The 14,675-nt window shown below is 42.1% G+C and overlaps 1 protein-coding gene across 1 annotated transcript in view; it reads right to left on the minus strand.

The window, feature by feature from the left end:
• The window catches only part of TXNRD3 (thioredoxin reductase 3), a 52,492-nt gene extending 39,548 nt beyond the window's left edge, over positions 1-12,944 (minus strand). Inside the window, exon 1 of the mRNA XM_055260223.2 lies at positions 12,861-12,944. The gene's annotated coding sequence lies outside the window, so the exon portion shown is untranslated. The remainder of the gene's footprint in view (positions 1-12,860) is intronic.
• Between the last annotated feature and the right edge of the window lie 1,731 nt (positions 12,945-14,675).

The following is a 14,675-nucleotide window of genomic DNA, read 5'->3' on the forward strand; positions in this document are numbered from 1 at the left end:
CTCCAAAAAAAGTACTATTAGTCCTAGCCAGAGCAATACCACAAGAAAAAGAAATAAAAGGCATCCAAACTGGAAAATAAGTTAAATTATCTCTGTTCACAGACAACATGATCTCATGTGTAGAAAACCTAAAGATTTCACAGACACACACATACCAAAACTATTGAAATAAAGAAATTCAGCAAAGTTGCATTGTACAAAATCAACACACAAAATTCAGTTGATTTTCTGTATACCAATAACGAACAATCCAAAATGGAAATTGAGAAAAAAAATTCATTTATAACAGCAAGAAGAAGAACTAAATACTTAGGAAGAAATTTAACCAAGAAAGCAAAAGACTTAGATGTTGAAAACCACAAATGTTGCTGAAAGGAATTAAATAAGATAGCAACAAATAACAACATCCCATATTCATGGATTGGAAGATTTTATACTGCAAAGATGTCAGTAGTACCCAAAGCAATCTACAGATTTAATGTAATCCTTATCAAAATCCCAATGATCTTTTTTGCAGAAATAGAAAAATCCAACCTAAAATTCATATGGAATTTCAAAGGACCCTGAATAACCAGAACAATCTTGTAAAGAAGAACAAAGTGGAAGAACTCATGCTTCCTGATTTCAAAACTTACTACAAAGATATAGTAATCAAAACAGTGCCGTACTGGCATAAAGACAGGCTTATAGACCAAGGAAGAGACCAGAGAGCACAGAAATAAAGCCTCACATATACAGGGAAATGATTTTTAACAAGGGTGCCAAGACCATGCAATGGGGAAAGGATAGTCTTTTCAACAAATGATGCTGAGAAAATTGGCTGTCCACTAACAAAAGAATGAAACTGGACCCTTACCTAACACCATGTACGGAAATTAACTCGAAATCGATCAAAGACCCAAATGTCAGAGCTAAAACTATAAAACTCTTAGAAGAAAACACACGGCAAAAGTGTCACAACACTGGCTTTGGCAATGCTTTTATGGATATGATCTCAAAGGCACAAGCGACAAAAGAAACAACAGACAAATAGCACCTCACAAAAATGTGAAACTCTTGTTCATCAAAGGACAGTTATCTACTCAGGAGGCTGAGACAGGAGGATCATTGAGTTCAGGAGTTTGGGGCTGTAATGCATTTTGATCACACCTGTGAATAGCCACGGCACTCCAGCCTGGGCAACATAGCAAGATGCTATCTCTTAAAAAGAAAAGAGGACATTATCAACTGAGTAAAGAGGCGACCCAAGGAACTGAATAGGGTATTTGCAAATCACATATATAAGGGATTAATATCTAGATTATATAGAGAACTCCTAAAACTCAAGAACAAAAAAGTTAAAACCCCAACTTAAAAATGGGAAAGCACTTGAATAGATATTTCTTCAAATAAGAGATACAAACGGCCAATAATAAGCATGTGAAAAGTTGTTCATCATCACTAATCTTTAGTGAAACGCGAATCAAAACCACAATGAGATAATACTTCACATCCATTAGGATAAGTATTATTTTTAAAAACACAGAAAATAACAAATGTTGGTGAGGATGCAGAGAAACTGGGACCCTTCTGCACTTTGGTGGGAATGTAAAATAGTGTTGCCACTATGGAAAACAGAATGACAGTTCCTCAAAAAATTACAAACAGAAACATCATATAATCAAGCAACTCCATTTCTAGGTATGTACCAAAAGGAATTGAAAGCAGAGACTCAAATAAATATTTGTACACCCATGTTCATAGAAACATTATTTATAAAAGCCAAAAGGTGGAAGCAATGCAAGTGACCATTGACATATAAATGGATAAACAAAATGTGTTATATACATACAGTGGAATATGATTCAGTCTTTAAAAGAAAGGAAATTCTGACACATGCCACAACATCATTGAATATTCAGGACATTACTCTAAGTGAAATAAACCAGACACAAAAAGACAAATACTGCATGACTCAACTCATATGAGGTACCTAGAGCAGTCATATTCATAGAGACAGAAAGTCGGACGATGGTCGTCAGGGGCTGGGAGAAGGAGGAAAAGGGAATAAGTGTTTAATGGATATAGAATTTCAGTTTGGGAAGATGAAAAAGTTCTGTGGATGGATGCTGCTGATGGTTGCACAACAATGTGCATGTACTTAGTACCACTGAACTCTACACTAAAAAATAGTTAAAAATGGTAAGTTTTATGTTATGTATATTTTATCACAATATTTTCAAAAAAGCAAACCAATGGAAATAGAAATTTGTAATTCACAAATGTATGAATTCAGGACTGGAGAAACATGGCTTAAAATTAATGTGGAAAAAGTACTTCTAAAAGTCAGGGCATTTTATTCACTGTTTAGTTTGCGTTATTATCTTACATCTGTCCTTTAACATTGACTTTCCAACTAGTCTAGCTGCCTCTACACTGAGTCTAGTTTCATATGATGGCTAGATTTCAAATCACAGGTCAGACACTGCTCACAAGCGTGAGATGACTTTTCTTTGCCACATCGTTAAGTCCACACTTACTAGCAAGCATTTTAAGACCTCCCTGGCCAGGCATGGTGGCTCACGCCTGTAATCCCAGCTCTTTGGGAGGCCAGGCGGGTGGATCACTTGAGTGCAGGTGCTCAAGACCAGCCTGGGCAACATGGTGAAACATTGTCTGTACAAAAAATACAAAAATTACTGAGGTGTGGTGGCATGCACCTGTAGTCCCACCTATTTGGAAGGCTTATGTGGGAGGATCACCTGAGACTGGGAGGCAGAAGTTGCAGTGAGCCAAGATCAAGCCACTGCACTCCAGCCTGGGCAACAGAGCAAGACCTCATCTCAAAAAAAAAAAAAAAAAAAAAAAAACAAAAAAAAAAACCTCCCTAAATCACCTTTGAAACTAAACTTCCAGTCATTTTCCAATGAATCTTCCTGATTCCCTTGCATATACCTTATGCTCAGCCATACTATTTTCCTTTTATTGTTATCTATCTTTGCTGATACTAGTTTCTTAGCTAGATACTCTTTCTTACCTACAGATTCTAACTTATCCCTCAAGGACCAGCTTACATGGCATTTTCTTTTTTTTTTTTTTTTTATTATACTTTAGGGTTTTAGGGTACATGTGCACAATGTGCAGGTTTGTTACATATGTATCCATGTGCCATGTTGATTTCCTGCACCCATTAACTCGTCATTTAGCATTAGGTGTATCTCCTAATGCTGTCCCTCCCCCCTCCCCCCACCCCACAACAGTCCCCGGAGCGTGATGTTCCCCTTCCTGTGTCCATGAGTTCTCATTGTTCAATTCCCACCTATGAGTGAGAACATGCGGTGTTTGGTTTTTTGTCCTTGTGATAGTTTACTGAGAATGATGTTTTCCAGTTTCATCCATGTCCCTACAAAGGACACAAACTCATCATTTTTTATGGCTGCATAGTATTCCATGGTGTATATGTGCCACATTTTCTTAATCCAGTCTATCGTTGTTGGACATTTGGGTTGGTTCCAACTCTTTGCTATTGTGAATAGTGCCACTATAAACATACGTGTGCATGTGTCTTTATAGCAGCATGATTTATAGTCCTTTGGGTATATACCCAGTAATGGGATGGCTGGGTCAAATGGTATTTCTAGTTCTAGATCCCTGAGGAATCGCCACACTGACTTCCGCAATGGTTAAACTAGTTTACAGTCCCACCAACAGTGTAAAAGTGTTCCTATTTCTCCACATCCTCTCCAGCACCTGTTGTTTCCTGATTTTTTAATGATGGCCATTCTAACTGGTGTGAGATGGTATCTCACTGTGGTTTTGATTTGCATTTCTCTGATGGCCAGTGATGAGGAGCATTTCTTCATGTGTTTTTTGGCTGCATAAATGTCTTCTTTTGAGAAGTGTCTGTTCATGTCCTCTGCCCACTTTTTGATGGGGTTGTTTGTTTTTTTCTTGTAAATTTGTTTGAGTTCATTGTAGATTCTGGATATTAGCCCTTTGTCAGATGAGTAGGTTGCAAAAATTTTCTCCCATTGTGTAGGTTGCCTGTTCACTCTGATGTTAGTTTCTTCTGCTGTGCAGAAGCTCTTTAGTTTAATGAGATCCCATTTGTCGATTTTGGCTTTTGTTGCCATTGCTTTTGGTGTTTTAGACATGAAGTCCTTGCCCACGCCTATGTCCTGAATGGTATTGCCTAGGTTTTCTTGTAGGATTTTAATGGTTTTAGGTCTAACATATAAGTCTTTAATCCATCTTGAATTAATTTTTGTATAAGGTGTAAGGAAGGGATCCAGTTGCAGCTTTCTACATATGGCTAGCCAGTTTTCCCAGCACCATTTATTAAATAGGGAATCCTTTCCCCATTTCTTGTTTTTGTCAGGTTTGTCAAAGATCAGATAGTTGTAGCTATGCGGCATCATTTCTGAGGGCTCTGTTCTGTTCCATTGATCTATGTCTCTGTTGTGGTACCAGTACCATGCTGTTTTGGTTACTGTAGCCTTGTAGTATAGTTTAAAGTCAGGTAGCGTGATGCCTCCAGCTTTGTTCTTTTGGCTTAGGATTGACTTGGCGATGCGGGCTCTTTTTTGGTTCCATATGAACTTTAAAGTAGTTTTTTCCAATTCTGTGAAGAAAGTCATTGGTAGCTTGATGGGGATGGCATTGAATCTATAAATTACCTTGGGCAGTATGGCCATTTTCACGATATTGATTCTTCCAACCCATGAGCATGGAATGTTCTTCCATTTGTTTGTATCCTCTTTTATTTCATTGAGCATTGGTTTGTAGTTCTCCTTGAAGAGGTCCTTCACATCCCTTGTAAGTTGGATTCCTAGGTATTTTATTCTATTTGAAGCAATTGTGAATGGGAGTTCACTCATGATTTGGCTCTCTGTTTGTCTGTTATTGGTGTACAAGAATGCTTGTGATTTTTGTACATTGATTTTGTATCCTGAGACTTTGCTGAAGTTGCTAATCAGCTTAAGGAGATTTTGGGCTGAGACAATGGGGTTTTCTAGATATACAATCATGTCATCTGCAAACAGGGACAATTTGACTTCCTCTTTTCCTAATTGAATACCCTTTATTTCCTTCTCCTGCCTGATTGCTCTGGCCAGAACTTCCAGCACTATGTTGAATAGGAGCGGTGAGAGAGGGCATCCCTGTCTTGTGCCAGTTTTCAGAGGGAATGCTTCCAGTTTTTGCCCATTCAGTATGATATTGGCTGTGGGTTTGTTGTAGATAGCTCTTATTATTTTGAGATACGTCCCATCAATACCTAATTTATTGAGAGTTTTTAGCATGAAGGGTTGTTGAATTTTGTCAAAGGCCTTTTCTGCATCTATTGAGATAATCATGTGGTTTTTGTCTTTGGTTCTGTTTATATGCTGGATTACATTTATTGATTTGCATATGTTGAACCAGCCTTGCATCCCAGGGATGAAGCCCACTTGATCATGGTGGATAAGCTTTTTGATGTGCTGCTGGATTCGGTTTGCCAGTATTTTATTGAGGATTTTTGCATCAATGTTCATCAAGGATATTGGTCTGAAATTCTCTTTTTTGGTTATGTCTCTGCCAGGTTTTGGTATCAGGACGATGCTGGCTTCGTAAAATGTGTTAGGGAGGATTCCCTCTTTTTCTATCGATTGGAATAGTTTCAGAAGGAATGGTACCAGTTCCTCCTTGTACCTCTGGTAGAATTCAGCTGTGAATCCATCAGGTCCTGGACTCTTTTTGGTTGGTAAGCTATTGATTATTGCCACAATTTCAGAACCTGTTATTGGTCTATTCAGAGATTCAACTTCTTCCTGGTTTAGTCTTGGGAGGGTGTATTTGCCGAGGAATTTATCCATTTCTTCTAGATTTTCTAGTTTATTTGCATAGAGGTGTTTGTAGTATTCTCTGATGGTAGATTGTATTTCTGTGGGATCAGTGGTGATATCCCCTTTTTCGTTTTTTATTGCATCTATTTGATACTTCTCTCTTTTCTTCATTAGTCTTGCTAGCGGTCCATCAATTTTGTTGATCTTTTCAAAAAACCAGCTCCTGGATTCATTAATTTTTTGAAGGGTTTTTTGTGTCTCTATTTCCTTCAGTTCTGCTCTGATTTTAGTTATTTCTAGCCTTCTGCTAGCTTTTGAATGTGTTTGCTCTTGCTTTTCTAGTTCTTTTAATTGTGATGTTAGGGTGTCAATTTTGGATCTTTCCTGCTTTCTCTTGTGGGCATTTAGTGCTATAAATTTCCCTCTACACACTGCTTTGAACGTGTCCCAGAGATTCTGGTATGTTGTGTCTTTGTTCTCGTTGGTTTCAAAGAACATCTTTATTTCTGCCTTCATTTCATTATGTACCCAATAGTCATTCAGGAGCAGGTTGTTCAGTTTCCATGTAGTTGAGCGGTTTTGACTGAGTTTCTTAATCCTGAGTTCTAGTTTGATTGCACTGTGGTCTGAGAGTTTGTTATAATCTCTGTTCCTTTACATTTGCTGAGAAGAGCTTTACTTCCAACTATGTGATCAATTTTGGAATAGGTGTGGTGTGGTGCTGAAAAAAATATATATTCTGTTGATTTGGGGTGGAGAGTTCTGTAGATGTCTATTAGGTCCACTTTATGTAGAGCTGAGTTCAATTCCTGGATATCCTTGTTAACTTTCTGTCTCGTTGATCTGTCTAATGCTGACAGTGGGGTGTTAAAATCTCCCATTATTATTGTGTGGGAGTTTAAGTCCCTTTGTAGGTCACTGAGGACTTGCTTTATGAATCTGGGTGCTCCTGTGTTGGGTGCATATATATTTAGGATAGTTAGCTCTTCTTGTTGAATTGATCCCTTTACCATTATGTAATGGCCTTCTTTGTCTCTTTTGATCTTTGTTGGTTTAAAGTCTATTTTATCAGAGACTAGGATTGCAACCCCTGCCTTTTTTTGTTTTCCAGTTGCTTGATAGAGCTTCCTCCATCCCTTTATTTTGAGTCTATGTGTGTCTCTGCACGTGAGATGGGTTTCCTGAATACAGCACACTGATGGGTCCTGACTCCTTATCCAGTTTGCCAGTCTGTATCTTTTGATTGGAGCATTTAGCCCATTTACATTTAACGTGAATATTGTTATGTGTGAATCTGATCCTGTCATTATGATGTTAGTTGGTTATTTTGCTTGTTAGTTGCTATAGTTTCTTCCTAGCCTCGATGGTCTTTACAATTTGGCATGTTTTTGCAGGGGCTGGTACCGGTTGTTCCTTTCCATGTTTAGTGCTTCCTTCAGGAGCTCTTTTAGGGCAGGCCTGGTGGTGACAAAATCACTCAGCGTTTGCTTGTCTGTAAAGTATTTTATTTCTCCTTCACTTATGAAGCTCAGTTTGGCGGGATAGGAAATTCTGGGTTGAAAATTCTTTTCTTTAAGAATGTTGAATATCGGCCCCCACTCTCTTCTGGCTTGTAGAGTTTCTGCTGAGAGATCAGCTGTTAGTCTGATGGGCTTCCCTTTGTGGGTAACCCGACCTTTCTCTCTGGCTGCCCTTAACATTTTTTCCTTCATTTCAACTTTGGTGAATCTGACAATTATGTGTCTTGGAGTTGCCCTTCTCGAGGAGTATCTTTGTGGCGTTCTCTGTATTTCCTGAATCTGAATGCTGGCCTGCCTTGCTAGATTGGGGAAGTTCTCCTGGATAATATCTTGCAGAGTGTTTTCCAACTTGGTTCCATTCTCCCCATCATTTTCAGGTACACCAATCAGACGTAGGTTTGGTCTTTTCACATAGTCCCAAATTTCTTGGAGGCTTTGTTCATTTCTTTTTATTCTTTTTTCTCTAAACTTCCCTTCTCTCTTCATTTCATTCATTTCATCTTCTATCAGCGATACCCTTTCTTCCAGTTGATCGCATCTGCTACTGAGGCTTCTGCATTCTTCGCGTAGTTCTCGAAACTTGGCTTTCAGCTCCATCATCTCCTTTAAGCCCTTCTCTCCATTGGTTATTCTAGTTATCCATTCTTCTAATTTTTTTTCAAAGTTTTTAACTTCTTTGCTATTGTTTTGAATTTCCTCTCGTAGCTCAGAGTAGTTTGATCGTCTGAAGCCTTCTTCTCTCAAATCATCAAAGTCATCCTCCATCCAGCTTTGTTCCGTTGCTGGTGAGGAACTGCGTTCCTTTGGAGGAGGAGAGGTGCTCTGTTTTTTAGAGTTTCCAGTTTTTTTGGTCTGTTTTTTCCCCATCTTTGTGGTTTTGTCTACTTTTTGTCTTCGATGATGGTGATGTACAGATGGGTTTTTGGTGTGGACGTCCTTTCTGTTTGTTAATTTTCCTTCTACCAGACAAGACCCTCAGCTGCAGGTCTGTTGGAGTTTACTAGAGGTCCACTCCAGACCCTGTTTGGCTGGGTGTCAGCACCGGTGGCTGCAGAACAGCGGATTTTCGTGAGACCACAAATTCAGCTGTCTGATAGTTCCTCTGAAAGTTTTGTCTCAGAGGAGTACCCGGTTGAATGAGGTGTCAGTCTGTCCCTACTGGGGGGGTGCCTCCCAGTTAGGCTGCTCAGGGGTGAGGGACCCACTTTAGGAGGCAGTCTGTCCATTCTCAGATCTCCAGCTGCGTGCTGGGAGAACCACTACTCTCTTCAAAGCTGTCAGTCAGACAGGGACATTTAAGGCTGTGGAGGTTCTCGCTGAGTTTTTGGTTGTCTGTGCCCTGCCCCCAGAGGTGGAGCCTACAGAGGCAGGCAGGCCTCCTTGAGCTGTGGTGGGCTCCACCCAGTTCGAGCTTCCTGGCTGCTTTGTTTACCTAAGCAAGCCTGGGCAATGGCGGGCGCCCCTCCCCCAGCCTCGTTGCCGCCTTGCAGCGTGATCTCAGACTGCTGTGCTAGCAATCAGCAAGACTCTGTGGGCCTAGGACCCTCCGAGCCAGGTGCGGGACACAATCTCCCAGTGTGCCGTTTTCCAGGCCCGTTGGAAAAGCGCAGTATTAGGACGGGACTGACCCGATATTCCAGGTGCCGTCTGTTTCCCCTTTCTTTGACTAGGAAAGGGAACTCCCTGACCCCTTGCGCTTCCCGAGTGAGGCAATGCCTCGCCCTGCTTCGGCTCACGCACAGTGCGCTTCACCGACTGTCCTGAACCCACTGTTAGGCACTCCCTAGTGAGATGAAACCGGTACCTCAAGCAGAAATGCAGAAATCACCCGTCTTCTGTGTCGCTGGGGCTGGGAGCTGGAGACTGGAGCTGTTCCTATTCGGCCATCTTGGCTCCACCCCCTACATGGCATTTTCTTAGACTGTTTTGATCCTCCACAGAAGCCACTGTTTTATCTCTTATTCCCACAACTCTTGTTTTTCTTACGTACTTCTTTCTACCCATGCAAGCTGGTTGATTACAGCTCAATTAGACTATGAGTGTATGGGAGGCAAGACCAAAGTTTATTCATTTCTGTGTCTCTGCAACACTAAGCACCCAGTAACACTTACTGAATGCCATTAGCAGCCCAATCAAGAAACAAATCTCTCTCCTTGACTCTGCAAGGATAAGGACACATGTGGAATATGGTGCCTAATTTTGGGGGATACATTTAAGAGGCTCATGGGCAAAAAAAAAAACCCTGTACAATCAAGTTAGTGAGTGGCCACATGTAAAGACGGACATGTAAGAAAGCAGGCTACTCAGCCAAGCAAGAAAAACACCTGGTGAAAGTACCGGAAGATCTGCCTTCCAAGCAGAAGAAAGGTTCTTAATTCTGCCCAGTGGAGCAATGCTCACCTCCAAGAATGAATAAATATTTCAGAGAGGCAGATTTTGCTTCACTTAAAAAAATTCCAATAATCAGAACTGTCCAAATATGTAATGGGACTCAAAATCGTGGCCACATTACTGAAAATGTTAACACATACAGAATAGAGGATCATTTATCCTAAGATTTTCTGTATCAGCAAGGGTTTCACTAACATTATTTAAGATAATTCACCCTACATTATGTGCCTGACACTATTGTCTAGGCCCCAGTAATACAGCAGTAGACAGACACAGTTCTGATCTCTTGGTGTTTATGCAAACTACAAAGGACAACTCTTAAGAAACATAGATAGAAAACAGACCCCAGAAATAGTCCAACACATACATGAGAACCTGATCAACGATGAGTGAGCACACAAACTAGTGTGGAAAGGATGCGGTCTCCAAAAAAGGAAACAGGAACACCTGGGAAGTCACAAAGAAGAAAACAAACTGGATCCTCACTCATATTACCAATATCAATCCCAGGTAGACGTCAAGAAGGTGAGTATGAAAAGCACAGTATTCAATTTTCAGGAGCTAAAACAGGAGAATATCTTTATGATCTCTGAATAGAAACAGATTTCCTAAATAAGATACCAAAAGCAAGCCATAAAAGGAAAAGAATGACAGAAGCAAATACATTAAATTTACAAACTTCAGTTAATGAATAGATCCTTGTATTAGTCTGTTCTCCCATTGCTATAAAGAAATATGAGACTGGGTAATATATAAAGAAAAGAGGGTTAATTGGCTCACAGTTCTGTAGACTCTACAGGAAGCACGACGCTGGCATCTCCTTGGCTTCTGGGAGGCCTCAGGAAACTTACAATGATGGCAAAAGGCAAAGGGGGAGCCAGCACTTCACATGGCCAGAGCAGGAGCAAGAGAGTGGGGTGGGGAGACGCTACAGACTTTTAAATGACCAGATCTCATGAGAACTCACTATCATGAGGACAGTACCAATGGGATGATATTAACCATTCATGAGAAATCCACCCCCATGATCCATTCATCTCTCACCATGCCTCACCTCCAGCATTAGGGATTACATTTCAATATTTGGGTGGGAACACAGATCCAAACCATATCAACCCCATAAAAAGAGTGAAAAAGGAAGCTAAATCTGACAGATTTTCTACAGCAGCAGGTCCTCAAATAACATTAATTCATTACAACAGTGATTTAAAAAACAATTTCCAGCCAGAGCCACTGTCAAGTGGAGTTTGCACCTTCTCTTCATGTTTTCTCCAGGTACTCCAGTTTCCTCCCACATCCCAAAGATGTGCATGTTAGGCTAATTGGTGTATCTACATTTTCCCAGTCACAGAGAGTGTGGGGTGTGTGCAAGTGCACCTGCAATGGGATGGTTCCCCAGCCAGGTTTGGATCCCGCCTAGCACCCTGAACTGTCAAGATAGGCTCTGGCCACTTGCAACCCTGAAATGGAGTAAGTGGGTTGGAAAAGAAATGAATAAGCAAATATAAATTATTGCCAAATAAAACTTCATCAGGTAGACAATAATCATATAGACACAAACAATAACGAATGCAGTAGGAGAGCACTCAACAGTGCACCCTCAGTATTTCTGATTTTGTTTTTGAACTGCCCAGTGGCACAAGGTGCTCCTTAAAATTCTGCTTTGCAAGCATTTTTTATTTCACTCACCACCATTAGAACCCGACCTCTCCTGATTCATCAGAAATTGGGTAAATAATTTTCTTCCTTGTTCTCATTAATCTCTTAAATGTATATATAGCTCACATTTATTTCAATGTTTAATATTAGACATGTTTTGGGTCTTTATTTAAAAGTTTGGTAATTTTTCTTGTGGTCAGAAATATGCCATAGGAACTTAACTCTTATTTCTATCGATTAGCCTACAATAAAACTGGTTTTGTTACATGTCATTTTGCTTAAGGTTGGCTTCCAAGAACCTATCAACAATGTTGAGTGAGCACTTACTGTATACATAACCAAAGGATATGCATCCTAAATATATAAAGAACAAGTCAGTACAAACAACTAAAAACCACTGCATAGGAAAATAGGCAAAAGGCCTGAAAAAAATGAAAAACACACTATATAATCTCATAGAAGAGGAAGCTCAAATGACCTATGAACACACTGGACTTCATTTGGGAAATGCAAAATTAAACCATAATGGAATGCCATTTCAAAATTGCCAGAATGGCAAAAATTAAAAATATCAACTGTTAGCAAGGATGTAGAGCAAGATGAATTGTTACAAACTAGGAGGAGAGTAAATTGGTATCACTACTTGGAAACTCAGCTGGGCATTACCTAGCTAAGGTAGAAATCATGCATCCTTTATGACCCAGCAACTCAGCTTCAAGATATCTATTCTAGAGTAAGTCTTTTATAAGTGCACTGGGAGTTACGCACAAGAATAAGCATATAGCTGTACTGTTTTTTAAGGCCAAAATACTAAAAACAGCAGTATGATTCATCCCAGGGAATAGTCAGCAATGAAAATTAATGAACCCCAGCTACAGATACTAACATGCATGAATCTCTGAAACATAAATGTTGAAGAAGAAAACTGCAGAAGAATACTTATGTATGTATGGTTCTATTTATATCAAGTCCCAAAACAGGCCAAAAGGAACCAAATATTGATTAATAATATATATATTTGGTAAAAATGTAAAAAAAAAAAAAAAGAAATTTTGCATAGTGGTTAACCCTGAGGGAGGGAGGAGACAGCCAAGGAAGCTTCTACAGTACTAGTGTCACTTTATTATTCTTAAAAATGTATATGCATAATATGTTTTAAGAAACTATACACATCAATGTAAACTTCAAATATATTTGAAAAACACAGCCTATCATTTCATGAACTCAACCCAATAGTTTATGCTTTTGCATACTGTCTTCCACGTATCATTTTTCAACTTTCTATAAAATGAAGTAAATTCCTAAACGTTGAAAGTCTCTACCTTACACGTAGGTTATCACCCAAAGGCTCGTTTCTAAGTGAAGTATTCTTAAACTCAGAATACATTTGTCCTTAGGAATAATGACGGATTCCTAGTCCGCCCCTAAAAGCTAAGGCAGTGTGCATGAAGCTGAAATTACCTCAGTCATCCTCACAACCTTCCCGTACCTTCGTTTCACATGACGGGGGAACCGAGGCTCGGCACAGGGTCCTAACCCGGGTCGAGGTCACGCAATTAGGAGAGTTTCTGTTTTGATACACTATCACAAGCCCACCTCAGGGGAACACCGGGGAGAGGAGAGGACGGGCGGCTGACCTCACCGCCGCAGCCCGGGACCCGCGGGCGCCCCGGCCCAGACCCGCCCTGCCCCGGGTGGCGTCCGCGTGGCGGGCCCGGTCGCGCGCGGTGGAACAGGCGAGGGCCGCGCCTACCCGAGTACTATGGGGACAGTAGCTCTTGCTGAAGATCACCACCCGGCTGCGCTCGATGAGGCCCAGGAGGCGGCGGCGCAACTCCTCGCGGGCCTCGGACGAGCGGCTGGGCCCGGGGGACGACAGGCGAGCACGGCGCCCCGGCGGCGACAACGCGCGCGCCCCTCGGACATGGCCCGAGCGGCGGTTGGGGGCATCGCCCGCCTTCCCCAGTCCGGGCGACTGCGGCGGCGACCGCTCCAGAGTCTCGCTCTCGCTCCTGGCCCGTCCGGGCCTGCTCACAAACCGAAACGCAGGCGGCGGCAGCGCCGGGACCGGGGCTGAGGTGCGGTGAACGCTGCCCTCGCTGGCCCCTCTCAGCACCCGTGCGAATCCGCGAGGCAGCCGCTCGCCCCGCCCCCTAGCACCGCCCCCGGCACCGCCCCGCGCATGCGAAATGGGTTCCCCGCCCGCCCGCCGCGTAGGTGTCACCTGCTCTTCGCAAAGGGGCGGGTACCAAACGCGAGCCTCTTTATCTCCAGGTTGTGTCTGCGTCCCGAGACCACCCAATCTTGGCGATGGCGCTCGGAGATGGCCTCTGTGCAATGCCTTTTACTCCTAATAATCCCCGACAGCCCCTTTAAACCACCTTAAAATATACGTTCTTCAATTTTTATGGGAAGTGTGAATTGGAAAGATTGATTTTTTTTTTTTTTTTTTTTTTTGGAGACAGAGTCTGGCTCTGTCCCGCAGGCTGAAGTGCAGTGGCACCATCTCGGCTCACTGCAAGCTCTGCCTCCCGGGTTCACGCCATTCTCCTGCCTCAGCCTCCCTAGTAGCTGGGACTACAGGCGCCCGCCACCACGCCCTGCTAATTTTTTTGTATTTTTAGTAGAGACAGGGTTTCACTATGTTGGCCAGGATGGTCTCGAACTCCTGACGTCGTGATCCGCCCACCTCGGCCTCCCAAAGTGCTAGGATTGCAGGCTTGAGCCACCGCGCCCGGCCTAGATTGATATTTTTAAAAGTTTAGATCACACAAGCTAAATAAATATATTGCGTTTCCTATTGCAATGCAGCTTTAAGATGAGTTTCCTAAGTTGCTACCCGTCAGTTCCCTTCTACATAGAATTCCAGAGCCGCCCCTAACAAAGGGACTCTGAAACCGCGAGAACAGGAATCCTCTGTCCATTTCGGTGGATGGGTGGAAGACCTCGGAGCTGAACTTGCCTGCAGTGACTTACAGCCCCCTTCACAACAATGGGTGAATAAAACCCCAATAAAGAGAGACACCCAACCACAGGACCAGCAGGTGTGAGCCGGTTCCTGCCTACCTCTAGGCTGTCATCACCCGACAGTGTCCCTCGGGTCCACTCTGCTTCAGCTACACGGGCTTTCTCCCTGTGCCTCAGATGTGTCAAACCCATTCTTGCCTTAGGGTCTTTGCACCTTTAGCTTTATCAGTCTAGGATGTTGTCTCCTGCAATGGACTGAATGTATCACCCAGATTTCATATGTTGAAACTCTCATCCTAATGTAACGGTATTTGAAAGTTAAGACCTTTGGGAGGTA

Source organism: Symphalangus syndactylus, chromosome 21, assembly GCF_028878055.3.
Source record: "Symphalangus syndactylus isolate Jambi chromosome 21, NHGRI_mSymSyn1-v2.1_pri, whole genome shotgun sequence".
In the NCBI taxonomy this organism is placed as follows: domain Eukaryota; kingdom Metazoa; phylum Chordata; class Mammalia; order Primates; family Hylobatidae; genus Symphalangus; species Symphalangus syndactylus.